Here is a 26,922-nt window from a genome sequence, read left to right as displayed (position 1 = left end):
CGTATGCGTTTTTTCCTGAATATATTTAGGAAAAAACGCATACGCCCTTTTTGGCCAAGGGCATCATTGTCAACGTTTTGCTGCTTTTCATGTGCTTTAAAGGCAATTCGAATCTACCTCCTGAAATCTGTTTCCTGCAATTCTGCCTTGATTTCAAATCCTCTTCTTTGCCTTCCCTCAATATATTTGTGGATGAGAGTTATCATTTATAAGTCTGCAGGTTTGTGAATTGCAGTGCCCTGAACCTCCATTTTACAACTCGCTTTTTAGGGAGCTGGCCGCAAAAGCGCAGGATGTCTTCAGGCCCTGTTCTGGTTCCGGGGGGCAGGCTGAGCCTGTGGTTAATTCTTCTTCCTGATGGGAAAATAGAGTGACCTGTGCCTGTCCCAACACCAAGAGCTAGTCTTTCATTGGTTCCACGTCTTCCCGTTCATCCTCAGTACAAATTGCAACCTGTACGGAACAGGAGGTTAAAGGTGCTGATGCTCCAAGGAGGGAGATTGCTAGTAAAGTGGCTGGAATGGCGAACCCGGGCACAAGCAGATAAGAAATGAGGTGCGTTTTAGAAACCTTTCCCCATCACACGGTGTACCGTCTTCTGGGTATCTCATGCATGTTTTCGATGTAGGAAGATGCCCTTGAACCTGGAGATTTGGGACCCATGCGATGGGTACCACGCAGTATTATTTAAAGGGTCTAGGTTTGCTCACCCAACCTCACCAAACCTCTCAGCCGCAACAGTGTCCACCCTTATGTCTCATCCAGCTGTGGGTCTAGATATGGTCAATCCAGGTTGCATCACAGCCCCTGAACGCATTGTGTAAGAATTTCTCTCTCTTTCACTGTCTTTGTTTCATGGGTGTTTCAAAGTAATTTATTTTTATAATGGGGTTTAGCTGCTTTTCACTGCTGTGTTTATGCCGCTTTTTACCCACTTGACCCACTAACAGAGAGATATCAATACATAGGTTTTAAGATTATTACTAGTCAGATATATTCTTGTGCGGTGAATAGGGCGTGTTGAGTCCAGTTCTCTGAGCAAGGAGTAGGTCTTGTCTATTACATATTGGGTTTATGGAACGGTATCTGAGCTAATTTGAAACCCTTGTTTTATGTATCACCCCACCTCACCTTTCCCGTTAAGCAGCCATAGTGTGTTTTCTGCATGTGTGACTCTGTTCTGTTTTGTAATTCAGTTCAAGTGTAACGGTTTTTACATTCCCTCTATCAGTGATACTTTATGAGAAGTGTCCTTTTCTGTGTGACTTATTTCACTTAGAATCGTCGTACCTAAATCCACTCGTCATGCTGCTACTAGCCTTATGACATTGATTTCATGGCTGAGTGATATTCCAGTGTACATAAGGACCACAACTTCTTTATCCATTTTTCTCTTTCCTGGGATATTGAAGGTGGAATGAAGTGGAGGTCCTTGTCAACAGAGCAGTCCTAAACTTTGGGGTGCTTGTGTCTTGCTGATTTTTAATTTTCCCAATTTATACCCCCATGAGTGGAAGTGCCCTATGCTCTCTAAGCTGTGTTTTTTAGATGTTTCAGGACACACCGTACTCTCCTCCAGAGTGGCTGTTGGCAATTTACATCCCGCCCATCAGTGTACCAAGGCTCCCATTTCTCCATGGCCTGTCCTGCATTTCTGGTTTTGACACTTTTTTCAGCATGGCCTTTTTAACCGATGGGAAGCGAGACTTCTTTGTAGCGCTGATTTGCCTTTCCAGGTTGCTTGGTTGGCCAAAAAGGGCGTATGCGTTTTTTCCTGAATATATTCAGGAAAAAACGCATACGCCCTTTTTGGCCAAGGGCATCATTGTCAACGTTTTGCCGCTTTTCATGTGCTTTAAAGGCGATTCGAATCTACCTCCTGAAATCTGTTTCCTGCAATTCTGCCTTGATTTCAAATCCTCTTCTTTGCCTTCCCTCAATATATTTGTGGACGAGAGTTATCATTTATAAGTCTGCAGGTTTGTGAATTGCAGTGCCCTGAACCTCCATTTTACAACTCGATTTTTAGGGAGCTGGCCGCAATAGCGCAGGATGGCTTCAGGCCCTGTTTTGGTTCCGGGTGGCAGGCTGAGCCTGTGGTTAATTCTTCTTCCTGATGGGAAAATAGAGTGACCTGTGCCTGTCCCAACACCAAGAGCTAGTCTCTCATTGGTTCCACGTCTTCCCGTTCATCCTCAGGACAAATTGCAACCTGTACGGAACAGGAGGTTAAAGGTGCTGATGCTCCAAGGAGGGAGATTGCTAGTAAAGCGGCTGGAATAGCGAACCCGGGCACAAGGAGATGAGAAATGAGGTGCGTTTTAGAAACCTTTCCCCATCACACGGTGTACCATCTTCTGGGTTTCTCATGCATGTTTTCGATGTAGGAAGATGCCCTTGAACCTGGAGATTTGTGACCCATGCGATGGGTACCATGCAGTATTACTTTAAAGGGTCTGCGTTTGCTCACCCAACCTCACCAAACCTCTCAGCCCCAAGAGTGTCCACCCTTATGTCTCATCCAGCTGTGGGTCTAGATATGGTCAATCCAGGTTGCATCACAGCCCCTGAACGCATTGTGTAAGAATTTCTCTCTCTTTCACTGTCTTTGTTTCATGGGTTTTTCAAAGTAATTTATTTTTATAATGGGGTTTAGCTGCTTTTCACTGCTGTGTTTATGCCGCTTTACACCCACTTGACACACTAACAGAGAGATATGAATACATAGGTTTTAAGATTATTACTAGTCAGATATATTCTTGTGCGGTGAATAGGGCGTGTTGAGTCCAGTTCTCTGAGCAAGGAGTAGGTCTTGTCTATTACATATTGGGTTTATGGAACGGTATCTGAGCTAATTTGAAACCCTTGTTTTATGTATCACCCCACCTCACCTTTCCCGTTAAGCAGCCATAGTGTGTTTTCTGCATGTGTGACTCTGTTCTGTTTTGTAATTCAGTTCAAGTGTAACGGTTTTTACATTCCCTCTATCAGTGATACCTTATGAGAAGTGTCCTTTTCTGTGTGACTTATTTCACTTAGAATCGTCGTACCTAAATCCACTCATCATGCTGCTACTAGCCTTATGAAATTGATTTCATGGCTGAGTGATATTCCATTGTACATAAGGACCACAACTTCTTTATCCATTTTTCTCTTTCCTGGGATATTGAAGGTGGAATGAAGTGGAGGTCCTTGTCAACAGAGCAGCCCTAAACTTTGGGGTGCTTGTGTCTTGCTGATTTTTAATTTTCCCAATTTATACCCCCATGAGTGGAAGTGCCCTATGCTCTCTAAGCTTTGCTTTTTAGACGTTTCAGGACTCACCGTACACTTCTCCAGAGTGGCTGTTGACAATTTACATCCCGCCCATCAGTGTAGCAAGGCTCCCATTTCTCCATGGCCTGTCCTGCATTTCTGGTTTTGACACTCTTTTCAGCATGGCCCTTTTGACCGATGGGAAGCGAGACATCTTTGTAGTGCTGATTTGCCTTTCCAGGTTGCTTGGTTGGCCAAAAAGTGCGTATGCGTTTTTTCCTGAATATATTTAGGAAAAAACGCATACGCCCTTTTTGGCCAAGGGCATCATTGTCAACGTTTTGCTGCTTTTCATGTGCTTTAAAGGCAATTCGAATCTACCTCCTGAAATCTGTTTCCTGCAATTCTGCCTTGATTTCAAATCCTCTTCTTTGCCTTCCCTCAATATATTTGTGGATGAGAGTTATCATTTATAAGTCTGCAGGTTTGTGAATTGCAGTGCCCTGAACCTCCATTTTACAACTCGCTTTTTAGGGAGCTGGCCGCAAAAGCGCAGGATGTCTTCAGGCCCTGTTCTGGTTCCGGGGGGCAGGCTGAGCCTGTGGTTAATTCTTCTTCCTGATGGGAAAATAGAGTGACCTGTGCCTGTCCCAACACCAAGAGCTAGTCTTTCATTGGTTCCACGTCTTCCCGTTCATCCTCAGTACAAATTGCAACCTGTACGGAACAGGAGGTTAAAGGTGCTGATGCTCCAAGGAGGGAGATTGCTAGTAAAGTGGCTGGAATGGCGAACCCGGGCACAAGCAGATAAGAAATGAGGTGCGTTTTAGAAACCTTTCCCCATCACACGGTGTACCGTCTTCTGGGTATCTCATGCATGTTTTCGATGTAGGAAGATGCCCTTGAACCTGGAGATTTGGGACCCATGCGATGGGTACCACGCAGTATTATTTAAAGGGTCTAGGTTTGCTCACCCAACCTCACCAAACCTCTCAGCCGCAACAGTGTCCACCCTTATGTCTCATCCAGCTGTGGGTCTAGATATGGTCAATCCAGGTTGCATCACAGCCCCTGAACGCATTGTGTAAGAATTTCTCTCTCTTTCACTGTCTTTGTTTCATGGGTGTTTCAAAGTAATTTATTTTTATAATGGGGTTTAGCTGCTTTTCACTGCTGTGTTTATGCCGCTTTTTACCCACTTGACCCACTAACAGAGAGATATCAATACATAGGTTTTAAGATTATTACTAGTCAGATATATTCTTGTGCGGTGAATAGGGCGTGTTGAGTCCAGTTCTCTGAGCAAGGAGTAGGTCTTGTCTATTACATATTGGGTTTATGGAACGGTATCTGAGCTAATTTGAAACCCTTGTTTTATGTATCACCCCACCTCACCTTTCCCGTTAAGCAGCCATAGTGTGTTTTCTGCATGTGTGACTCTGTTCTGTTTTGTAATTCAGTTCAAGTGTAACGGTTTTTACATTCCCTCTATCAGTGATACTTTATGAGAAGTGTCCTTTTCTGTGTGACTTATTTCACTTAGAATCGTCGTACCTAAATCCACTCGTCATGCTGCTACTAGCCTTATGACATTGATTTCATGGCTGAGTGATATTCCAGTGTACATAAGGACCACAACTTCTTTATCCATTTTTCTCTTTCCTGGGATATTGAAGGTGGAATGAAGTGGAGGTCCTTGTCAACAGAGCAGTCCTAAACTTTGGGGTGCTTGTGTCTTGCTGATTTTTAATTTTCCCAATTTATACCCCCATGAGTGGAAGTGCCCTATGCTCTCTAAGCTGTGTTTTTTAGATGTTTCAGGACACACCGTACTCTCCTCCAGAGTGGCTGTTGGCAATTTACATCCCGCCCATCAGTGTACCAAGGCTCCCATTTCTCCATGGCCTGTCCTGCATTTCTGGTTTTGACACTTTTTTCAGCATGGCCTTTTTAACCGATGGGAAGCGAGACTTCTTTGTAGCGCTGATTTGCCTTTCCAGGTTGCTTGGTTGGCCAAAAAGGGCGTATGCGTTTTTTCCTGAATATATTCAGGAAAAAACGCATACGCCCTTTTTGGCCAAGGGCATCATTGTCAACGTTTTGCCGCTTTTCATGTGCTTTAAAGGCGATTCGAATCTACCTCCTGAAATCTGTTTCCTGCAATTCTGCCTTGATTTCAAATCCTCTTCTTTGCCTTCCCTCAATATATTTGTGGACGAGAGTTATCATTTATAACTCTGCAGGTTTGTGAATTGCAGTGCCCTGAACCTCCATTTTACAACTCGATTTTTAGGGAGCTGGCCGCAATAGCGCAGGATGGCTTCAGGCCCTGTTTTGGTTCCGGGTGGCAGGCTGAGCCTGTGGTTAATTCTTCTTCCTGATGGGAAAATAGAGTGACCTGTGCCTGTCCCAACACCAAGAGCTAGTCTCTCATTGGTTCCACGTCTTCCCGTTCATCCTCAGGACAAATTGCAACCTGTACGGAACAGGAGGTTAAAGGTGCTGATGCTCCAAGGAGGGAGATTGCTAGTAAAGCGGCTGGAATAGCGAACCCGGGCACAAGGAGATGAGAAATGAGGTGCGTTTTAGAAACCTTTCCCCATCACACGGTGTACCATCTTCTGGGTTTCTCATGCATGTTTTCGATGTAGGAAGATGCCCTTGAACCTGGAGATTTGTGACCCATGCGATGGGTACCATGCAGTATTACTTTAAAGGGTCTGCGTTTGCTCACCCAACCTCACCAAACCTCTCAGCCCCAAGAGTGTCCACCCTTATGTCTCATCCAGCTGTGGGTCTAGATATGGTCAATCCAGGTTGCATCACAGCCCCTGAACGCATTGTGTAAGAATTTCTCTCTCTTTCACTGTCTTTGTTTCATGGGTTTTTCAAAGTAATTTATTTTTATAATGGGGTTTAGCTGCTTTTCACTGCTGTGTTTATGCCGCTTTACACCCACTTGACACACTAACAGAGAGATATGAATACATAGGTTTTAAGATTATTACTAGTCAGATATATTCTTGTGCGGTGAATAGGGCGTGTTGAGTCCAGTTCTCTGAGCAAGGAGTAGGTCTTGTCTATTACATATTGGGTTTATGGAACGGTATCTGAGCTAATTTGAAACCCTTGTTTTATGTATCACCCCACCTCACCTTTCCCGTTAAGCAGCCATAGTGTGTTTTCTGCATGTGTGACTCTGTTCTGTTTTGTAATTCAGTTCAAGTGTAACGGTTTTTACATTCCCTCTATCAGTGATACCTTATGAGAAGTGTCCTTTTCTGTGTGACTTATTTCACTTAGAGTCGTCGTACCTAAATCCACTCATCATGCTGCTACTAGCCTTATGAAATTGATTTCATGGCTGAGTGATATTCCATTGTACATAAGGACCACAACTTCTTTATCCATTTTTCTCTTTCCTGGGATATTGAAGGTGGAATGAAGTGGAGGTCCTTGTCAACAGAGCAGCCCTAAACTTTGGGGTGCTTGTGTCTTGCTGATTTTTAATTTTCCCAATTTATACCCCCATGAGTGGAAGTGCCCTATGCTCTCTAAGCTTTGCTTTTTAGACGTTTCAGGACTCACCGTACACTTCTCCAGAGTGGCTGTTGACAATTTACATCCCGCCCATCAGTGTAGCAAGGCTCCCATTTCTCCATGGCCTGTCCTGCATTTCTGGTTTTGACACTCTTTTCAGCATGGCCCTTTTGACCGATGGGAAGCGAGACATCTTTGTAGTGCTGATTTGCCTTTCCAGGTTGCTTGGTTGGCCAAAAAGTGCGTATGCGTTTTTTCCTGAATATATTTAGGAAAAAACGCATACGCCCTTTTTGGCCAAGGGCATCATTGTCAACGTTTTGCTGCTTTTCATGTGCTTTAAAGGCAATTCGAATCTACCTCCTGAAATCTGTTTCCTGCAATTCTGCCTTGATTTCAAATCCTCTTCTTTGCCTTCCCTCAATATATTTGTGGATGAGAGTTATCATTTATAAGTCTGCAGGTTTGTGAATTGCAGTGCCCTGAACCTCCATTTTACAACTCGCTTTTTAGGGAGCTGGCCGCAAAAGCGCAGGATGTCTTCAGGCCCTGTTCTGGTTCCGGGGGGCAGGCTGAGCCTGTGGTTAATTCTTCTTCCTGATGGGAAAATAGAGTGACCTGTGCCTGTCCCAACACCAAGAGCTAGTCTTTCATTGGTTCCACGTCTTCCCGTTCATCCTCAGTACAAATTGCAACCTGTACGGAACAGGAGGTTAAAGGTGCTGATGCTCCAAGGAGGGAGATTGCTAGTAAAGTGGCTGGAATGGCGAACCCGGGCACAAGCAGATAAGAAATGAGGTGCGTTTTAGAAACCTTTCCCCATCACACGGTGTACCGTCTTCTGGGTATCTCATGCATGTTTTCGATGTAGGAAGATGCCCTTGAACCTGGAGATTTGGGACCCATGCGATGGGTACCACGCAGTATTATTTAAAGGGTCTAGGTTTGCTCACCCAACCTCACCAAACCTCTCAGCCGCAACAGTGTCCACCCTTATGTCTCATCCAGCTGTGGGTCTAGATATGGTCAATCCAGGTTGCATCACAGCCCCTGAACGCATTGTGTAAGAATTTCTCTCTCTTTCACTGTCTTTGTTTCATGGGTTTTTCAAAGTAATTTATTTTTATAATGGGGTTTAGCTGCTTTTCACTGCTGTGTTTATGCCGCTTTTTACCCACTTGACCCACTAACAGAGAGATATCAATACATAGGTTTTAAGATTATTACTAGTCAGATATATTCTTGTGCGGTGAATAGGGCGTGTTGAGTCCAGTTCTCTGAGCAAGGAGTAGGTCTTGTCTATTACATATTGGGTTTATGGAACGGTATCTGAGCTAATTTGAAACCCTTGTTTTATGTATCACCCCACCTCACCTTTCCCGTTAAGCAGCCATAGTGTGTTTTCTGCATGTGTGACTCTGTTCTGTTTTGTAATTCAGTTCAAGTGTAACGGTTTTTACATTCCCTCTATCAGTGATACTTTATGAGAAGTGTCCTTTTCTGTGTGACTTATTTCACTTAGAATCGTCGTACCTAAATCCACTCGTCATGCTGCTACTAGCCTTATGACATTGATTTCATGGCTGAGTGATATTCCAGTGTACATAAGGACCACAACTTCTTTATCCATTTTTCTCTTTCCTGGGATATTGAAGGTGGAATGAAGTGGAGGTCCTTGTCAACAGAGCAGTCCTAAACTTTGGGGTGCTTGTGTCTTGCTGATTTTTAATTTTCCCAATTTATACCCCCATGAGTGGAAGTGCCCTATGCTCTCTAAGCTGTGTTTTTTAGATGTTTCAGGACACACCGTACTCTCCTCCAGAGTGGCTGTTGGCAATTTACATCCCGCCCATCAGTGTACCAAGGCTCCCATTTCTCCATGGCCTGTCCTGCATTTCTGGTTTTGACACTTTTTTCAGCATGGCCTTTTTAACCGATGGGAAGCGAGACTTCTTTGTAGCGCTGATTTGCCTTTCCAGGTTGCTTGGTTGGCCAAAAAGGGCGTATGCGTTTTTTCCTGAATATATTCAGGAAAAAACGCATACGCCCTTTTTGGCCAAGGGCATCATTGTCAACGTTTTGCCGCTTTTCATGTGCTTTAAAGGCGATTCGAATCTACCTCCTGAAATCTGTTTCCTGCAATTCTGCCTTGATTTCAAATCCTCTTCTTTGCCTTCCCTCAATATATTTGTGGACGAGAGTTATCATTTATAACTCTGCAGGTTTGTGAATTGCAGTGCCCTGAACCTCCATTTACAACTCGCTTTTTAGGGAGCTGGCCGCAAAAGCGCAGGATGGCTTCAGGCCCTGTTCTGGTTCCGGTGGGCAGGCTGAGCCTGTGGTTAATTCTTCTTCCTGATGGGAAAATAGAGTGACCTGTGCCTGTCCCAACACCAAGAGCTAGTCTCTCATTGGTTCCACGTCTTCCCGTTCATCCTCAGGACAAATTGCAACCTGTACGGAACAGGAGGTTAAAGGTGCTGATGCTCCAAGTAGGGAGATTGCTAGTAAAGTGGCTGGAATAGCGAACCCGGGCACAAGGAGATGAGAAATGAGGTGCGTTTTAGAAACGTTTCCACATCACACGGTGTACCATCTTCTGGGTTTCTCATGCATGTTTTCGATGTAGGAAGATGCCCTTGAACCTGGAGATTTGGGACCCATGCGATGGGTACCACGCAGTATTACTTTAAAGGGTCTGCGTTTGCTCACCCAACCTCACCAAACCTCTCAGCCGCAACAGTGTCCACCCTTATGTCTCATCCAGCTGTGGGTCTAGATATGGTCAATCCAGGTTGCATCACAGCCCCTGAACGCATTGTGTAAGAATTTCTCTCTCTTTCACTGTCTTTGTTTCATGGGTTTTTCAAAGTAATTTATTTTTATAATGGGGTTTAGCTGCTTTTCACTGCTGTGTTTATGCCGCTTTTTACCCACTTGACACACTAACAGAGAGACATCAATACATAGGTTTTAAGATTATTACTAGTCAGATATATTCTTGTGCGGTGAATAGGGCGTGTTGAGTCCAGTTCTCTGAGCAAGGAGTAGGTCTTGTCTATTACATATTGGGTTTATGGAACGGTATCTGAGCTAATTTGAAACCCTTGTTTTATGTATCACCCCACCTCACCTTTCCCGTTAAGCAGCCATAGTGTGTTTTCTGCATGTGTGACTCTGTTCTGTTTTGTAATTCAGTTCAAGTGTAACGGTTTTTACATTCCCTCTATCAGTGATACCTTTTGAGAAGTGTCCTTTTCTGTGTGACTTATTTCACTTAGAGTCGTCATACCTAAATCCACTCATCATGCTGCTACTAGCCTTATGACATTGATTTCACGGCTGAGTGATATTCCATTGTACATAAGGACCACAACTTCTTTATCCATTTTTCTCTTTCCTGGGATATTGAAGGTGGAATGAAGTGGAGGTCCTTGTCAACAGAGCAGCCCTAAACTTTGGGGTGCTTGTGTCTTGCTGATTTTTCATTTTCCCAATTTATACCCCCATGAGTGGAAGTGCCCTATGCTCTCTAAGCTGTGTTTTTTAGATGTTTCAGGACACACCGTACTCTTCTCCAGAGTGGCTGTTGGCAATTTACATCCCGCCCATCAGTGTAGCAAGGCTCCCATTTCTCCATGGCCTGTCCTGCATTTCTGGTTTTGACACTTTTTTCAGCATGGCCCTTTTAACCGATGGGAAGCGAGACTTCTTTGTAGCGCTGATTTGCCTTTCCAGGTTGCTTGGTTGGCCAAAAAGGGCGTATGCGTTTTTTCCTGAATATATTCAGGAAAAAACGCATACGCCCTTTTTGGCCAAGGGCATCATTGTCAACGTTTTGCCGCTTTTCATGTGCTTTAAAGGCGATTCGAATCTACCTCCTGAAATCTGTTTCCTGCAATTCTGCCTTGATTTCAAATCCTCTTCTTTGCCTTCCCTCAATATATTTGTGGACGAGAGTTATCATTTATAACTCTGCAGGTTTGTGAATTGCAGTGCCCTGAACCTCCATTTTACAACTCGCGTTTTTGGGAGATGGCCGCAAAAGCGCAGGATGGCTTCAGGCCCTGTTCTTGATCCGGGGGGCAGGCTGAGCCTGTGGTTAATTCTTCTTCCTGATGGGAAAATAGAGTGACCTGTGCCTGTCCCAACACCAAGAGCTAGTCTCTCATTGGTTCCACGTCTTCCCGTTCATCCTCAGGACAAATTGCAACCTGTACGGAACAGGAGGTTAAAGGTGCTGATGCTCCAAGTAGGGAGATTGCTAGTAAAGCGGCTGGAATAGCGAACCCGGGCACAAGGAGATGAGAAATGAGGTGCGTTTTAGAAACCTTTCCCCATCACACGGTGTACCATCTTCTGGGTTTCTCATGCATGTTTTCGATGTAGGAAGATGCCCTTGAACCTGGAGATTTGTGACCCATGCGATGGGTACCATGCAGTATTACTTTAAAGGGTCTGCGTTTGCTCACCCAACCTCACCAAACCTCTCAGCCCCAAGAGTGTCCACCCTTATGTCTCATCCAGCTGTGGGTCTAGATATGGTCAATCCAGGTTGCATCACAGCCCCTGAACACATTGTGTAAGAATTTCTCTCTCTTTCACTGTCTTTGTTTCATGGGTTTTTCAAAGTAATTTATTTTTATAATGGGGTTTAGCTGCTTTTCACTGCTGTGTTTATGCCGCTTTACACCCACTTGGCACACTAACAGAGAGATATGAATACATAGGTTTTAAGATTATTACTAGTCAGATATATTCTTGTGCGGTGAATAGGGCGTGTTGAGTCCAGTTCTCTGAGCAAGGAGTAGGTCTTGTCTATTACATATTGGGTTTATGGAATGGTATCTGAGCTAATTTGAAACCCTTGTTTTATGTATCACCCCACCTCACCTTTCCCGTTAAGCAGCCATAGTGTATTTTCTGCATGTGTGACTCTGTTCTGTTTTGTAATTCAGTTCAAGTGTAACGGTTTTTACATTCCCTCTATCAGTGATACCTTATGAGAAGTGTCCTTTTCTGTGTGACTTATTTCACTTAGAATCGTCGTACCTAAATCCACTCATCATGCTACTACTAGCCTTAGGACATTTATTTCATGGCTGAGTGATATTCCATTGTACATAAGGACCACAACTTCTTTATCGATTTTTCTCTTTCCTGGGATATTGAAGGTGGAATGAAGTGGAGGTCCTTGTCAACAGAGCAGCCCTAAACTTTGGGGTGCTTGTGTCTTGCTGATTTTTCATTTTCCCAATTTATACCCCCATGAGTGGAAGTGCCCTATGCTCTCTAAGCTGTGTTTTTTAGATGTTTCAGGACACACCGTACTCTTCTCCAGAGTGGCTGTTGGCAATTTACATCCCGCCCATCAGTGTAGCAAGGCTCCCATTTCTCCATGGCCTGTCCTGCATTTCCGGTTTTGACACTTTTTTCAGCATGGCCCTTTTAACCGATGGGAAGCGAGACTTCTTTGTAGCGCTGATTTGCCTTTCCAGGTTGCTTGGTTGGCCAAAAAGGGCGTATGCGTTTTTTCCTGAATATATTCCGGAAAAAACGCATACGCCCTTTTTGGCCAAGGGCATCATTGTCAACGTTTTGCCGCTTTTCATGTGCTTTAAAGGCGATTCGAATCTACCTCCTGAAATCTGTTTCCTGCAATTCTGCCTTGATTTCAAATCCTCTTCTTTGCCTTCCCTCAATATATTTGTGGACGAGAGTTATCATTTATAAGTCTGCAGGTTTGTGAATTGCAGTGCCCTGAACCTCCATTTTACAACTCGATTTTTAGGGAGCTGGCCGCAATAGCGCAGGATGGCTTCAGGCCCTGTTTTGGTTCCGGGTGGCAGGCTGAGCCTGTGGTTAATTCTTCTTCCTGATGGGAAAATAGAGTGACCTGTGCCTGTCCCAACACCAAGAGCTAGTCTCTCATTGGTTCCACGTCTTCCCGTTCATCCTCAGGACAAATTGCAACCTGTACGGAACAGGAGGTTAAAAGTGATGATGCTCCAAGGAGGGAGATTGCTAGTAAAGTGGCTGGAATGGCAAACCCGGGCACAGGCAGATGAGAAATGAGGTGCGTTTTAGAAACCTTTCCCCATCACACGGTGTACCATCTTCTGGGTATCTCATGCATGTTTACGATGTAGGAAGATGCCCTTCAACCTGGAGATTTGGGACCCATGCGATGGGTACCACGCAGTATTACTTTAAAGGGTCTGCGTTTGCTCACCCAACCTCACCAAACCTCTCAGCCGCAACAGTGTCCACCCTTATGTCTCATCCAGCTGTGGGTCTAGATATGGTCAATCCAGGTTGCATCACAGCCCCTGAACGCATTGTGTAAGAATTTCTCTCTCTTTCACTGTCTTTGTTTCATGGGTTTTTCAAAGTAATTTATTTTTATAATGGGGTTTAGCTGCTTTTCACTGCTGTGTTTATGCCGCTTTTTACCCACTTGACACACTAACAGAGAGATATCAATACATAGGTTTTAAGATTATTACTAGTCAGATATATTCTTGTGCGGTGAATAGGGCGTGTTGAGTCCAGTTCTTTGAGCAAGGAGTAGGTCTTGTCTATTACATATTGGGTTTATGGAACGGTATCTGAGCTAATTTGAAACCCTTGTTTTATGTATCACCCCACCTCACCTTTCCCGTTAAGCAGCCATAGTGTGTTTTCTGCATGTGTGACTCTGTTCTGTTTTGTAATTCAGTTCAAGTGTAACGGTTTTTACATTCCCTCTATCAGTGATACCTTATGAGAAGTGTCCTTTTCTGTGTGACTTATTTCACTTAGAATCGTCGTACCTAAATCCACTCATCATGCTGCTACTAGCCTTATGACATTGATTTCATGGCTGAGTGATATTCCATTGTACATAAGGACCACAACTTCTTTATCGATTTTTCTCTTTCCTGGGATATTGAAGGTGGAATGAAGTGGAGGTCCTTGTCAACAGAGCAGCCCTAAACTTTGGGGTGCTTGTGTCTTGCTGATTTTTCATTTTCCCAATTTATAACCCCTGAGTGGAAGTGCCCCATGCTCTCTAAGCTTTGTTTTTTAGATGTTTCCGGACTCACCGTACGCTTCTCCAGAGTGGCTGTTGTCAATTTACATCCCGCCCATCAGTGTAGGAAGGCTCCCATTTCTCCATGGCCTGTCCTGCATTTCTGGTTTTGACACTTTTTTCAGCATGGCCTTTTTTACCGATGGGAAGCGAGACATCTTTGTAGCGCTGATTTGCCTTTCCAGGTTGCTTGGTTGGCCAAAAAGGGCGTATGCGTTTTTTCCTGAATATATTCAGGAAAAAACGCATACGCCCTTTTTGGCCAAGGGCATCATTGTCAACGTTTTGCCGCTTTTCATGTGCTTTAAAGGCGATTCGAATCTACCTCCTGAAATCTGTTTCCTGCAATTCTGCCTTGATTTCAAATCCTCTTCTTTGCCTTCCCTCAATATATTTGTGGACGAGAGTTATCATTTATAAGTCTGCAGGTTTGTGAATTGCAGTGCCCTGAACCTCCATTTTACAACTCGATTTTTAGGGAGCTGGCCGCAATAGCGCAGGATGGCTTCAGGCCCTGTTTTGGTTCCGGGTGGCAGGCTGAGCCTGTGGTTAATTCTTCTTCCTGATGGGAAAATAGAGTGACCTGTGCCTGTCCCAACACCAAGAGCTAGTCTCTCATTGGTTCCACGTCTTCCCGTTCATCCTCAGGACAAATTGCAACCTGTACGGAACAGGAGGTTAAAGGTGCTGATGCTCCAAGGAGGGAGATTGCTAGTAAAGCGGCTGGAATAGCGAACCCGGGCACAAGGAGATGAGAAATGAGGTGCGTTTTAGAAACCTTTCCCCATCACACGGTGTACCATCTTCTGGGTTTCTCATGCATGTTTTCGATGTAGGAAGATGCCCTTGAACCTGGAGATTTGTGACCCATGCGATGGGTACCATGCAGTATTACTTTAAAGGGTCTGCGTTTGCTCACCCAACCTCACCAAACCTCTCAGCCCCAAGAGTGTCCACCCTTATGTCTCATCCAGCTGTGGGTCTAGATATGGTCAATCCAGGTTGCATCACAGCCCCTGAACGCATTGTGTAAGAATTTCTCTCTCTTTCACTGTCTTTGTTTCATGGGTTTTTCAAAGTAATTTATTTTTATAATGGGGTTTAGCTGCTTTTCACTGCTGTGTTTATGCCGCTTTACACCCACTTGACACACTAACAGAGAGATATGAATACATAGGTTTTAAGATTATTACTAGTCAGATATATTCTTGTGCGGTGAATAGGGCGTGTTGAGTCCAGTTCTCTGAGCAAGGAGTAGGTCTTGTCTATTACATATTGGGTTTATGGAACGGTATCTGAGCTAATTTGAAACCCTTGTTTTATGTATCACCCCACCTCACCTTTCCCGTTAAGCAGCCATAGTGTGTTTTCTGCATGTGTGACTCTGTTCTGTTTTGTAATTCAGTTCAAGTGTAACGGTTTTTACATTCCCTCTATCAGTGATACCTTATGAGAAGTGTCCTTTTCTGTGTGACTTATTTCACTTAGAATCGTCGTACCTAAATCCACTCATCATGCTGCTACTAGCCTTATGAAATTGATTTCATGGCTGAGTGATATTCCATTGTACATAAGGACCACAACTTCTTTATCCATTTTTCTCTTTCCTGGGATATTGAAGGTGGAATGAAGTGGAGGTCCTTGTCAACAGAGCAGCCCTAAACTTTGGGGTGCTTGTGTCTTGCTGATTTTTAATTTTCCCAATTTATACCCCCATGAGTGGAAGTGCCCTATGCTCTCTAAGCTTTGCTTTTTAGACGTTTCAGGACTCACCGTACACTTCTCCAGAGTGGCTGTTGACAATTTACATCCCGCCCATCAGTGTAGCAAGGCTCCCATTTCTCCATGGCCTGTCCTGCATTTCTGGTTTTGACACTCTTTTCAGCATGGCCCTTTTGACCGATGGGAAGCGAGACATCTTTGTAGTGCTGATTTGCCTTTCCAGGTTGCTTGGTTGGCCAAAAAGTGCGTATGCGTTTTTTCCTGAATATATTTAGGAAAAAACGCATACGCCCTTTTTGGCCAAGGGCATCATTGTCAACGTTTTGCTGCTTTTCATGTGCTTTAAAGGCAATTCGAATCTACCTCCTGAAATCTGTTTCCTGCAATTCTGCCTTGATTTCAAATCCTCTTCTTTGCCTTCCCTCAATATATTTGTGGATGAGAGTTATCATTTATAAGTCTGCAGGTTTGTGAATTGCAGTGCCCTGAACCTCCATTTTACAACTCGCTTTTTAGGGAGCTGGCCGCAAAAGCGCAGGATGTCTTCAGGCCCTGTTCTGGTTCCGGGGGGCAGGCTGAGCCTGTGGTTAATTCTTCTTCCTGATGGGAAAATAGAGTGACCTGTGCCTGTCCCAACACCAAGAGCTAGTCTTTCATTGGTTCCACGTCTTCCCGTTCATCCTCAGTACAAATTGCAACCTGTACGGAACAGGAGGTTAAAGGTGCTGATGCTCCAAGGAGGGAGATTGCTAGTAAAGTGGCTGGAATGGCGAACCCGGGCACAAGCAGATAAGAAATGAGGTGCGTTTTAGAAACCTTTCCCCATCACACGGTGTACCGTCTTCTGGGTATCTCATGCATGTTTTCGATGTAGGAAGATGCCCTTGAACCTGGAGATTTGGGACCCATGCGATGGGTACCACGCAGTATTATTTAAAGGGTCTACGTTTGCTCACCCAACCTCACCAAACCTCTCAGCCGCAACAGTGTCCACCCTTATGTCTCATCCAGCTGTGGGTCTAGATATGGTCAATCCAGGTTGCATCACAGCCCCTGAACGCATTGTGTAAGAATTTCTCTCTCTTTCACTGTCTTTGTTTCATGGGTTTTTCAAAGTAATTTATTTTTATAATGGGGTTTAGCTGCTTTTCACTGCTGTGTTTATGCCGCTTTTTACCCACTTGACACACTAACAGAGAGATATCAATACATAGGTTTTAAGATTATTACTAGTCAGATATATTCTTGTGCGGTGAATAGGGCGTGTTGAGTCCAGTTCTCTGAGCAAGGAGTAGGTCTTGTCTATTACATATTGGGTTTATGGAACGGTATCTGAGCTAATTTGAAACCCTTGTTTTATGTATCACCCCACCTCACCTTTCCCGTTAAGCAGCCATAGTGTGTTTTCTGCATGTGTGACTCTGTTCTGTTTTGTAATTCAGTTCAAGTGTAACGGTTTTTACATTCCCTCTATCAGTGATACCTTTTGAGAAGTGTCCTTTTCTGTGTGACTTATTTCACTTAGAGTCGTCATACCTAAATCCACTCATCATGCTGCTACTAGCCTTATGACATTGATTTCACGGCTGAGTGATATTCCATTGTACATAAGGACCACAACTTCTTTATCCATTTTTCTCTTTCCTGGGATATTGAAGGTGGAATGAAGTGGAGGTCCTTGTCAACAGAGCAGCCCTAAACTTTGGGGTGCTTGTGTCTTGCTGATTTTTCATTTTCCCAATTTATACCCCCATGAGTGGAAGTGCCCTATGCTCTCTAAGCTGTGTTTTTTAGATGTTTCAGGACACACCGTACTCTTCTCCAGAGTGGCTGTTGGCAATTTACATCCCGCCCATCAGTGTAGCAAGGCTCCCATTTCTCCATGGCCTGTCCTGCATTTCTGGTTTTGACACTTTTTTCAGCATGGCCCTTTTAACCGATGGGAAGCGAGACTTCTTTGTAGCGCTGATTTGCCTTTCCAGGTTGCTTGGTTGGCCAAAAAGGGCGTATGCGTTTTTTCCTGAATATATTCAGGAAAAAACGCATACGCCCTTTTTGGCCAAGGGCATCATTGTCAACGTTTTGCCGCTTTTCATGTGCTTTAAAGGCGATTCGAATCTACCTCCTGAAATCTGTTTCCTGCAATTCTGCCTTGATTTCAAATCCTCTTCTTTGCCTTCCCTCAATATATTTGTGGACGAGAGTTATCATTTATAACTCTGCAGGTTTGTGAATTGCAGTGCCCTGAACCTCCATTTTACAACTCGCGTTTTTGGGAGATGACCGCAAAAGCGCAGGATGGCTTCAGGCCCTGTTCTTGATCCGGGGGGCAGGCTGAGCCTGTGGTTAATTCTTCTTCCTGATGGGAAAATAGAGTGACCTGTGCCTGTCCCAACACCAAGAGCTAGTCTCTCATTGTTTCCACGTCTTCCCGTTCATCCTCAGGACAAATTGCAACCTGTACGGAACAGGAGGTTAAAGGTGATGATGCTCCAAGGAGGGAGATTGCTAGTAAAGTGGCTGGAATGGCAAACCCGGGCACAGGCAGATGAGAAATGAGGTGCGTTTTAGAAACCTTTCCCCATCACACGGTGTACCATCTTCTGGGTATCTCATGCATGTTTACGATGTAGGAAGATGCCCTTCAACCTGGAGATTTGGGACCCATGCGATGGGTACCACGCAGTATTACTTTAAAGGGTCTGCGTTTGCTCACCCAACCTCACCAAACCTCTCAGCCGCAACAGTGTCCACCCTTATGTCTCATCCAGCTGTGGGTCTAGATATGGTCAATCCAGGTTGCATCACAGCCCCTGAACGCATTGTGTAAGAATTTCTCTCTCTTTCACTGTCTTTGTTTCATGGGTTTTTCAAAGTAATTTATTTTTATAATGGGGTTTAGCTGCTTTTCACTGCTGTGTTTATGCCGCTTTACACCCACTTGACACACTAACAGAGAGATATCAATACAGAGGTTTTAAGATTATTACTAGTCAGATATATTCTTGTGCGGTGAATAGGGCGTGTTGAGTCCAGTTCTCTGAGCAAGGAGTAGGTCTTGTCTATTACATATTGGGTTTATGGAACGGTATCTGAGCTAATTTGAAACCCTTGTTTTATGTATCACCCCACCTCACCTTTCCCGTTAAGCAGCCATAGTGTGTTTTCTGCATGTGTGACTCTGTTCTGTTTTGTAATTCAGTTCAAGTGTAACGGTTTTTACATTCCCTCTATCAGTGATACTTTATGAGAAGTGTCCTTTTCTGTGTGACTTATTTCACTTAGAATCGTCGTACCTAAATCCACTCGTCATGCTGCTACTAGCCTTATGACATTGATTTCATGGCTGAGTGATATTCCAGTGTACATAAGGACCACAACTTCTTTATCCATTTTTCTCTTTCCTGGGATATTGAAGGTGGAATGAAGTGGAGGTCCTTGTCAACACAGCAGTCCTAAACTTTGGGGTGCTTGTGTCTTGCTGATTTTTAATTTTCCCAATTTATACCCCCATGAGTGGAAGTGCCCTATGCTCTCTAAGCTGTGTTTTTTAGATGTTTCAGGACACACCGTACTCTCCTCCAGAGTGGCTGTTGGCAATTTACATCCCGCCCATCAGTGTACCAAGGCTCCCATTTCTCCATGGCCTGTCCTGCATTTCTGGTTTTGACACTTTTTTCAGCATGGCCTTTTTAACCGATGGGAAGCGAGACTTCTTTGTAGCGCTGATTTGCCTTTCCAGGTTGCTTGGTTGGCCAAAAAGGGCGTATGCGTTTTTTCCTGAATATATTCAGGAAAAAACGCATACGCCCTTTTTGGCCAAGGGCATCATTGTCAACGTTTTGCCGCTTTTCATGTGCTTTAAAGGCGATTCGAATCTACCTCCTGAAATCTGTTTCCTGCAATTCTGCCTTGATTTCAAATCCTCTTCTTTGCCTTCCCTCAATATATTTGTGGACGAGAGTTATCATTTATAACTCTGCAGGTTTGTGAATTGCAGTGCCCTGAACCTCCATTTACAACTCGCTTTTTAGGGAGCTGGCCACAAAAGCGCAGGATGGCTTCAGGCCCTGTTCTGGTTCCGGTGGGCAGGCTGAGCCTGTGGTTAATTCTTCTTCCTGATGGGAAAATAGAGTGACCTGTGCCTGTCCCAACACCAAGAGCTAGTCTCTCATTGGTTCCACGTCTTCCCGTTCATCCTCAGGACAAATTGCAACCTGTACGGAACAGGAGGTTAAAGGTGCTGATGCTCCAAGTAGGGAGATTGCTAGTAAAGTGGCTGGAATAGCGAACCCGGGCACAAGGAGATGAGAAATGAGGTGCGTTTTAGAAACGTTTCCACATCACACGGTGTACCATCTTCTGGGTTTCTCATGCATGTTTTCGATGTAGGAAGATGCCCTCGAACCTGGAGATTTGGGACCCATGCGATGGGTACCACGCAGTATTACTTTAAAGGGTCTGCGTTTGCTCACCCAACCTCACCAAACCTCTCAGCCGCAACAGTGTCCACCCTTATGTCTCATCCAGCTGTGGGTCTAGATATGGTCAATCCAGGTTGCATCACAGCCCCTGAACGCATTGTGTAAGAATTTCTCTCTCTTTCACTGTCTTTGTTTCATGGGTTTTTCAAAGTAATTTATTTTTATAATGGGGTTTAGCTGCTTTTCACTGCTGTGTTTATGCCGCTTTTTACCCACTTGACACACTAACAGAGAGATATCAATACATAGGTTTTAAGATTATTACTAGTCAGATATATTCTTGTGCGGTGAATAGGGCGTGTTGAGTCCAGTTCTCTGAGCAAGGAGTAGGTCTTGTCTATTACATATTGGGTTTATGGAACGGTATCTGAGCTAATTTGAAACCCTTGTTTTATGTATCACCCCACCTCACCTTTCCCGTTAAGCAGCCATAGTGTGTTTTCTGCATGTGTGACTCTGTTCTGTTTTGTAATTCAGTTCAAGTGTAACGGTTTTTACATTCCCTCTATCAGTGATACCTTTTGAGAAGTGTCCTTTTCTGTGTGACTTATTTCACTTAGAGTCGTCATACCTAAATCCACTCATCATGCTGCTACTAGCCTTATGACATTGATTTCACGGCTGAGTGATATTCCATTGTACATAAGGACCACAACTTCTTTATCCATTTTTCTCTTTCCTGGGATATTGAAGGTGGAATGAAGTGGAGGTCCTTGTCAACAGAGCAGCCCTAAACTTTGGGGTGCTTGTGTCTTGCTGATTTTTCATTTTCCCAATTTATACCCCCATGAGTGGAAGTGCCCTATGCTCTCTAAGCTGTGTTTTTTAGATGTTTCAGGACACACCGTACTCTTCTCCAGAGTGGCTGTTGGCAATTTACATCCCGCCCATCAGTGTAGCAAGGCTCCCATTTCTCCATGGCCTGTCCTGCATTTCTGGTTTTGACACTTTTTTCAGCATGGCCCTTTTAACCGATGGGAAGCGAGACTTCTTTGTAGCGCTGATTTGCCTTTCCAGGTTGCTTGGTTGGCCAAAAAGGGCGTATGCGTTTTTTCCTGAATATATTCAGGAAAAAACGCATACGCCCTTTTTGGCCAAGGGCATCATTGTCAACGTTTTGCCGCTTTTCATGTGCTTTAAAGGCGATTCGAATCTACCTCCTGAAATCTGTTTCCTGCAATTCTGCCTTGATTTCAAATCCTCTTCTTTGCCTTCCCTCAATATATTTGTGGACGAGAGTTATCATTTATAACTCTGCAGGTTTGTGAATTGCAGTGCCCTGAACCTCCATTTACAACTCGCTTTTTAGGGAGCTGGCCACAAAAGCGCAGGATGGCTTCAGGCCCTGTTCTGGTTCCGGTGGGCAGGCTGAGCCTGTGGTTAATTCTTCTTCCTGATGGGAAAATAGAGTGACCTGTGCCTGTCCCAACACCAAGAGCTAGTCTCTCATTGGTTCCACGTCTTCCCGTTCATCCTCAGGACAAATTGCAACCTGTATGGAACAGGAGGTTAAAGGTGCTGATGCTCCAAGTAGGGAGATTGCTAGTAAAGTGGCTGGAATAGCGAACCCGGGCACAAGGAGATGAGAAATGAGGTGCGTTTTAGAAACGTTTCCACATCACACGGTGTACCATCTTCTGGGTTTCTCATGCATGTTTTCGATGTAGGAAGATGCCCTCGAACCTGGAGATTTGGGACCCATGCGATGGGTACCACGCAGTATTACTTTAAAGGGTCTGCGTTTGCTCACCCAACCTCACCAAACCTCTCAGCCGCAACAGTGTCCACCCTTATGTCTCATCCAGCTGTGGGTCTAGATATGGTCAATCCAGGTTGCATCACAGCCCCTGAACGCATTGTGTAAGAATTTCTCTCTCTTTCACTGTCTTTGTTTCATGGGTTTTTCAAAGTAATTTATTTTTATAATGGGGTTTAGCTGCTTTTCACTGCTGTGTTTATGCCGCTTTTTACCCACTTGACACACTAACAGAGAGATATCAATACATAGGTTTTAAGATTATTACTAGTCAGATATATTCTTGTGCGGTGAATAGGGCGTGTTGAGTCCAGTTCTCTGAGCAAGGAGTAGGTCTTGTCTATTACATATTGGGTTTATGGAACGGTATCTGAGCTAATTTGAAACCCTTGTTTTATGTATCACCCCACCTCACCTTTCCCGTTAAGCAGCCATAGTGTGTTTTCTGCATGTGTGACTCTGTTCTGTTTTGTAATTCAGTTCAAGTGTAACGGTTTTTACATTCCCTCTATCAGTGATACCTTTTGAGAAGTGTCCTTTTCTGTGTGACTTATTTCACTTAGAGTCGTCATACCTAAATCCACTCATCATGCTGCTACTAGCCTTATGACATTGATTTCACGGCTGAGTGATATTCCATTGTACATAAGGACCACAACTTCTTTATCCATTTTTCTCTTTCCTGGGATATTGAAGGTGGAATGAAGTGGAGGTCCTTGTCAACAGAGCAGCCCTAAACTTTGGGGTGCTTGTGTCTTGCTGATTTTTCATTTTCCCAATTTATACCCCCATGAGTGGAAGTGCCCTATGCTCTCTAAGCTGTGTTTTTTAGATGTTTCAGGACACACCGTACTCTTCTCCAGAGTGGCTGTTGGCAATTTACATCCCGCCCATCAGTGTAGCAAGGCTCCCATTTCTCCATGGCCTGTCCTGCATTTCTGGTTTTGACACTTTTTTCAGCATGGCCCTTTTAACCGATGGGAAGCGAGACTTCTTTGTAGCGCTGATTTGCCTTTCCAGGTTGCTTGGTTGGCCAAAAAGGGCGTATGCGTTTTTTCCTGAATATATTCAGGAAAAAACGCATACGCCCTTTTTGGCCAAGGGCATCATTGTCAACGTTTTGCCGCTTTTCATGTGCTTTAAAGGCGATTCGAATCTACCTCCTGAAATCTGTTTCCTGCAATTCTGCCTTGATTTCAAATCCTCTTCTTTGCCTTCCCTCAATATATTTGTGGACGAGAGTTATCATTTATAACTCTGCAGGTTTGTGAATTGCAGTGCCCTGAACCTCCATTTTACAACTCGCGTTTTTGGGAGATGACCGCAAAAGCGCAGGATGGCTTCAGGCCCTGTTCTTGATCCGGGGGGCAGGCTGAGCCTGTGGTTAATTCTTCTTCCTGATGGGAAAATAGAGTGACCTGTGCCTGTCCCAACACCAAGAGCTAGTCTCTCATTGTTTCCACGTCTTCCCGTTCATCCTCAGGACAAATTGCAACCTGTACGGAACAGGAGGTTAAAGGTGATGATGCTCCAAGGAGGGAGATTGCTAGTAAAGTGGCTGGAATGGCAAACCCGGGCACAGGCAGATGAGAAATGAGGTGCGTTTTAGAAACCTTTCCCCATCACACGGTGTACCATCTTCTGGGTATCTCATGCATGTTTACGATGTAGGAAGATGCCCTTCAACCTGGAGATTTGGGACCCATGCGATGGGTACCACGCAGTATTACTTTAAAGGGTCTGCGTTTGCTCACCCAACCTCACCAAACCTCTCAGCCGCAACAGTGTCCACCCTTATGTCTCATCCAGCTGTGGGTCTAGATATGGTCAATCCAGGTTGCATCACAGCCCCTGAACGCATTGTGTAAGAATTTCTCTCTCTTTCACTGTCTTTGTTTCATGGGTTTTTCAAAGTAATTTATTTTTATAATGGGGTTTAGCTGCTTTTCACTGCTGTGTTTATGCCGCTTTACACCCACTTGACACACTAACAGAGAGATATCAATACAGAGGTTTTAAGATTATTACTAGTCAGATATATTCTTGTGCGGTGAATAGGGCGTGTTGAGTCCAGTTCTCTGAGCAAGGAGTAGGTCTTGTCTATTACATATTGGGTTTATGGAACGGTATCTGAGCTAATTTGAAACCCTTGTTTTATGTATCACCCCACCTCACCTTTCCCGTTAAGCAGCCATAGTGTGTTTTCTGCATGTGTGACTCTGTTCTGTTTTGTAATTCAGTTCAAGTGTAACGGTTTTTACATTCCCTCTATCAGTGATACTTTATGAGAAGTGTCCTTTTCTGTGTGACTTATTTCACTTAGAATCGTCGTACCTAAATCCACTCGTCATGCTGCTACTAGCCTTATGACATTGATTTCATGGCTGAGTGATATTCCAGTGTACATAAGGACCACAACTTCTTTATCCATTTTTCTCTTTCCTGGGATATTGAAGGTGGAATGAAGTGGAGGTCCTTGTCAACACAGCAGTCCTAAACTTTGGGGTGCTTGTGTCTTGCTGATTTTTAATTTTCCCAATTTATACCCCCATGAGTGGAAGTGCCCTATGCTCTCTAAGCTGTGTTTTTTAGATGTTTCAGGACACACCGTACTCTCCTCCAGAGTGGCTGTTGGCAATTTACATCCCGCCCATCAGTGTACCAAGGCTCCCATTTCTCCATGGCCTGTCCTGCATTTCTGGTTTTGACACTTTTTTCAGCATGGCCTTTTTAACCGATGGGAAGCGAGACTTCTTTGTAGCGCTGATTTGCCTTTCCAGGTTGCTTGGTTGGCCAAAAAGGGCGTATGCGTTTTTTCCTGAATATATTCAGGAAAAAACGCATACGCCCTTTTTGGCCAAGGGCATCATTGTCAACGTTTTGCCGCTTTTCATGTGCTTTAAAGGCGATTCGAATCTACCTCCTGAAATCTGTTTCCTGCAATTCTGCCTTGATTTCAAATCCTCTTCTTTGCCTTCCCTCAATATATTTGTGGACGAGAGTTATCATTTATAACTCTGCAGGTTTGTGAATTGCAGTGCCCTGAACCTCCATTTACAACTCGCTTTTTAGGGAGCTGGCCACAAAAGCGCAGGATGGCTTCAGGCCCTGTTCTGGTTCCGGTGGGCAGGCTGAGCCTGTGGTTAATTCTTCTTCCTGATGGGAAAATAGAGTGACCTGTGCCTGTCCCAACACCAAGAGCTAGTCTCTCATTGGTTCCACGTCTTCCCGTTCATCCTCAGGACAAATTGCAACCTGTACGGAACAGGAGGTTAAAGGTGCTGATGCTCCAAGTAGGGAGATTGCTAGTAAAGTGGCTGGAATAGCGAACCCGGGCACAAGGAGATGAGAAATGAGGTGCGTTTTAGAAACGTTTCCACATCACACGGTGTACCATCTTCTGGGTTTCTCATGCATGTTTTCGATGTAGGAAGATGCCCTCGAACCTGGAGATTTGGGACCCATGCGATGGGTACCACGCAGTATTACTTTAAAGGGTCTGCGTTTGCTCACCCAACCTCACCAAACCTCTCAGCCGCAACAGTGTCCACCCTTATGTCTCATCCAGCTGTGGGTCTAGATATGGTCAATCCAGGTTGCATCACAGCCCCTGAACGCATTGTGTAAGAATTTCTCTCTCTTTCACTGTCTTTGTTTCATGGGTTTTTCAAAGTAATTTATTTTTATAATGGGGTTTAGCTGCTTTTCACTGCTGTGTTTATGCCGCTTTTTACCCACTTGACACACTAACAGAGAGATATCAATACATAGGTTTTAAGATTATTACTAGTCAGATATATTCTTGTGCGGTGAATAGGGCGTGTTGAGTCCAGTTCTCTGAGCAAGGAGTAGGTCTTGTCTATTACATATTGGGTTTATGGAACGGTATCTGAGCTAATTTGAAACCCTTGTTTTATGTATCACCCCACCTCACCTTTCCCGTTAAGCAGCCATAGTGTGTTTTCTGCATGTGTGACTCTGTTCTGTTTTGTAATTCAGTTCAAGTGTAACGGTTTTTACATTCCCTCTATCAGTGATACCTTTTGAGAAGTGTCCTTTTCTGTGTGACTTATTTCACTTAGAGTCGTCATACCTAAATCCACTCATCATGCTGCTACTAGCCTTATGACATTGATTTCACGGCTGAGTGATATTCCATTGTACATAAGGACCACAACTTCTTTATCCATTTTTCTCTTTCCTGGGATATTGAAGGTGGAATGAAGTGGAGGTCCTTGTCAACAGAGCAGCCCTAAACTTTGGGGTGCTTGTGTCTTGCTGATTTTTCATTTTCCCAATTTATACCCCCATGAGTGGAAGTGCCCTATGCTCTCTAAGCTGTGTTTTTTAGATGTTTCAGGACACACCGTACTCTTCTCCAGAGTGGCTGTTGGCAATTTACATCCCGCCCATCAGTGTAGCAAGGCTCCCATTTCTCCATGGCCTGTCCTGCATTTCTGGTTTTGACACTTTTTTCAGCATGGCCCTTTTAACCGATGGGAAGCGAGACTTCTTTGTAGCGCTGATTTGCCTTTCCAGGTTGCTTGGTTGGCCAAAAAGGGCGTATGCGTTTTTTCCTGAATATATTCAGGAAAAAACGCATACGCCCTTTTTGGCCAAGGGCATCATTGTCAACGTTTTGCCGCTTTTCATGTGCTTTAAAGGCGATTCGAATCTACCTCCTGAAATCTGTTTCCTGCAATTCTGCCTTGATTTCAAATCCTCTTCTTTGCCTTCCCTCAATATATTTGTGGACGAGAGTTATCATTTATAACTCTGCAGGTTTGTGAATTGCAGTGCCCTGAACCTCCATTTACAACTCGCTTTTTAGGGAGCTGGCCACAAAAGCGCAGGATGGCTTCAGGCCCTGTTCTGGTTCCGGTGGGCAGGCTGAGCCTGTGGTTAATTCTTCTTCCTGATGGGAAAATAGAGTGACCTGTGCCTGTCCCAACACCAAGAGCTAGTCTCTCATTGGTTCCACGTCTTCCCGTTCATCCTCAGGACAAATTGCAACCTGTATGGAACAGGAGGTTAAAGGTGCTGATGCTCCAAGTAGGGAGATTGCTAGTAAAGTGGCTGGAATAGCGAACCCG

Source organism: Balaenoptera borealis, assembly GCF_965194805.1.
Source record: "Balaenoptera borealis genome assembly, contig: HAP1_SCAFFOLD_42, whole genome shotgun sequence".
NCBI classification, from domain to species: Eukaryota; Metazoa; Chordata; class Mammalia; order Artiodactyla; family Balaenopteridae; genus Balaenoptera; species Balaenoptera borealis.
The sequence above is the reverse complement of the archived record's forward strand: the minus strand, read 5'-3'. Positions refer to the sequence as shown.